The following is a 3,729-nucleotide window of genomic DNA, read 5'->3' as shown; positions in this document are numbered from 1 at the left end:
TAAAATATTATAGGCCCGGGTGGAAGCAGAAATGAAGCAACGAGAGAAGATGGAGGCGAGGATGGAGGAGATGATTCAGCAGAGGGTGGCGGCCGAGCGGCAGAACATGGAGGAAGAACAACGGCTGATGATGGAGCATATGATTTAGCAGAGGATAGAGGCCGAGCGGTAGAGGATAGAGGAAGAAAATCGGTTGAGGATGGATCAAATATTCCAATACATGTAAAATTTTGCATCGAGTATGGGTCAAGCTTTGCCACCGCCACCGATGCTATTCCCTCCACCTTAGACACCCACAACTACTCATGTGAGTCACTTGACACTTTATACTACAGATTGAATACTTTGACTTAGAGAACTTTAGATGTTGTTCAAAATGACTTTGAGAACTTTAGATGTTAGCACAAAATAACTTAGAGAACTTTAGATTGAATACTTTACATGTTTTTATGACTAGGTAGAGATGTAGAGTCGTGGGTAGTCTTGATGCTTTGTTTAGATAGGTTTTGGTCCACGAGTCGGCTGGATGATATTGGGCATGTGCATTTGCAATATTGCAACTAAACTCTTAAGATTAGCTTGAGCTCCATAGTTCTCCCCCCCCCCCCCCCCCCCCAATCTGTTTTTTCTTTACAAATATTTTTTTTTCCTGGTATCATATGTAGTTTGGGAGTTAGGATACATTATGCATTTGCTAATTCGCTGGCATATGTGCAGTTTTGAGAAAATGTGAGTTATGACATTCTTTGGAAGAAATGGAATATGTAGTTTGAGAATGGTAAAACTTGAAGGGGTTTTCTTCGATCTCTTAAAAAAAATTATCTTAAAGCAAAGTAGTTTACATTAAGGTGGAGCAGTTTAACTTATACTCTTCACACAGAAATGGCGACTAGATCAAATATTTTCCTTCATCTAGTATATATAAACCTATGGTTGCTGTGCTGTGCTGCAATGCGTGGGAATTGTTACTTTCTGGTATCGCCCTGTTCACTTGGCTGATAAGTCATGGCTTAAAGTACTGTTGGCTGATTTGTTATGAGAGAAAAATACTATTCGTTGGCTGAAAAAGTACGGCTTATAATCCAAACGAACAGGGTGATGGATCTTAAAAAGATGCTAATACCTTAATAGTCAACTCTCACGTCCAGATCTAGAAAGAAATGGCGGCGTTCGCTTCGCTGAAAAACAAGCCAAAACACTGTTTCGGCTGATTTATTGTGAGAGAAAAACACTGTTTCGGCTGAAAAAACAAGCTGAAAAAAGACGGATTATAAGAAGAAATGAACAGGGCAATAAGTGCTTTTGAAAAAGTGACCCACAGTGCCGCAAAGAAGCCTTATTCTTTGTGGTTGGTTCAGAGTTACTCCACGCGATTATGGCATTTTGTGGATTTTGCACCCCTTCCTTTACCACTTGAGAATTTGACGCTCAATGCATCGGGACATTTGGTTCATGGGACCATCTCTATCTCTATATAACGAATCCTACACCAAAACCGTGGGCAATGGATAGGGCCACGTAGCCCGTTAGTCCGCTAACCGTCGGATCCAGCTCAGATGCAATACGAGCCGCTGGATCGGGGCCATAGCGGGTCTCTTACCCGTCAAGTCGTGAATCTACAGCCTGTTCGGTTGGCTGGTTCGTATCGTTGTGGTTTGTGAAGAAGTACTGCTGGCTGGTTCGTGAAGAAGTACTGCTGGCTAGTTTGCGTGAGAAAAAAATACTGTTTCGACTGTTATACGGACAAGCACAAGCAAAACGAATGTTCGTGAACCCGCTTGGGTGAGCACTCCCTTCCGCTCCAGGCCGTGGGGACCGCGGGCGAGTTGCCTTTGCGGCGGGGCATGGGCCGTGCAGATGGGCGATGGCGCGCGGCGCCACCCTCCTCGACCTCCTTCTGGCTCCCTCTCCGGCGCCACGCCGCCACCATCCACCCCACCCACTTCCGCCGCCGCTGCAGCACCCGCCGACTGCCGCGCGGGCCACCCTAGCCACGAATTGAGGCCGTTGAACGCCTGGTCTCGCGATAGCCGTGGCCTCCTGGGCTTCCGTTTCGACCCTCTTCCTCCTCAGCTCCTCCCTATGCCACGCGTAGGGGTTGTTCTGGGCCTCGGGGGTGTGTGCGTCGCTTCCCTCACAAACATCCGCTGGTTACACCGGGTTCGTTCCCCCGCCTCCCCTGCTCACCAGTTTGGATCGCGGTCCCGACCAGCCCCCGCCTTTATCTTCACAGGTTTGTATACCTGGCCGATTTCATTATGCTAATCATTCAAGAGCACGCACGCAACGTGCTTGACAAAATGCCAATGCTTGTTGCATCAACAGCTTGCCAGGCTGAGGTCAGCCTCAAGGCTGCTGCCACCAAGAAGGTTTTGCACAAAACTCCATGGTCTTCAGCATATTATCTGTTGATCTGCTCCTTCGATTCCATCTAGCAGTAAGCATTCAAAGCTTCGCATCCTTGTGTTGCTTCAAAATTTCCTCGATCAAATTCATGACTCAATATATGATATATTCTACTGCAGGTCATTCAATAGGCACGGCACTTCCTGATAGGTTTAAGTGCTCCTGGAATAGTCCATTTCTTTTCATGATCTAGGGTCAATGTGCACAGATACATGGATATTAGAAAACTCATAAGGGAGCACTAATATCCTAGATAACAATAGTTCAATGCTTCAGATAATAATATGTGCAATTTTAGTAACCCTTAGCTCTAATTAAATTTAATACACTTTCCTTTAGCAATTTATAAGTGTCTCAAAAAACATAATTATAAATATTGAACTACTTATTGATGCCCTCTACCAAGCTAGACAATTGTATCTACAATAATCGATGTATAAGTTTGTTATCGTTGTTGGGCATTCAGCCTTCTCTACAGGTATGTTGTTGCATTCTTATCTAGGATCTAGAGAAATAGTGTTCGGTCTTGTTTTTTCTGAAGCCTGAAAGACCAAACTGTTTCATATCTTAGTCTTTAAAAGACCAAAATGTCTATTGTCATAATAACTTTTTTATTTTGAATTGTTTGATTAGCCATACTTCCACCTACCGGAAACAGTATAATTGCCGAGTGCCCGAGGGTTTGCCGAGTGCATTCCATCGGGCACTCGGCAAATATCCTATTAACCGAGTGTTTTGAATTTAACACTCGGCAAACAGATAGCACTCGGCAAAACCCAACTTTGCCGAGTGCCTAATAAAAAACACTCGGCAAACTACAACGAAACACTCGGTAAACACGGACACTCGGCAAAGTACAGGCACGTACGCTGGGCGTGCGGCGGCCGGTGTGATGGCCGTTGGGTGCGCCGCCCTGCCGTTAGAACTTTGCCGAGTGTCCGTTAGAGACACTCGGCAAAAATAATGTTGTTGCCGAGTGTTTTTTACTGGCACTCAGCAAATAATAATTTTTTCCTCTCCTGCCCACCAAACTTTTTCTACTCTCCACATACAACATGTGGTACTACATGTTAAAATTTGGTATATTTCTGGATCTGTTTGCTGTATTTAATTAATTTATTGCATTTAGAGAAATTTTTTGGTTTAGAGTCAAATTTGAACTGCAAGTGATTTAAATAATGGAATAAATTGAGTGGAGAAATCATATTCATGTTATTGAGTCCATTTTGGGGCCATACCCAGGAAATGAAAAGAAATTTTGAACATTTTGTTCAGGAAACACGATCACGAACGTGTGGCCGAATGATTTTTAAATTCTAAAAA

General features: G+C 44.0%; 1 long non-coding RNA gene across 1 annotated transcript; it reads left to right on the top strand.

The window, feature by feature from the left end:
- The first annotated feature begins 2,126 nt into the window (after positions 1–2,126).
- Positions 2,127–2,868, top strand: LOC136492912 (uncharacterized). The gene is made up of 3 exons (XR_010768232.1): positions 2,127–2,233; positions 2,326–2,437; positions 2,526–2,868. It is a non-coding gene; the product is annotated as an uncharacterized lncRNA (long non-coding RNA).
- The last annotated feature ends 861 nt before the right edge of the window (positions 2,869–3,729 follow it).

The sequence above is a fragment of the Miscanthus floridulus genome, chromosome 11, assembly GCF_019320115.1.
Source record: "Miscanthus floridulus cultivar M001 chromosome 11, ASM1932011v1, whole genome shotgun sequence".
Lineage (NCBI taxonomy): Eukaryota > Viridiplantae > Streptophyta > Magnoliopsida > Poales > Poaceae > Miscanthus > Miscanthus floridulus.
Note: the sequence above shows the minus strand (reverse complement) of the source record. Positions and strands in the feature narration are given on the sequence as shown.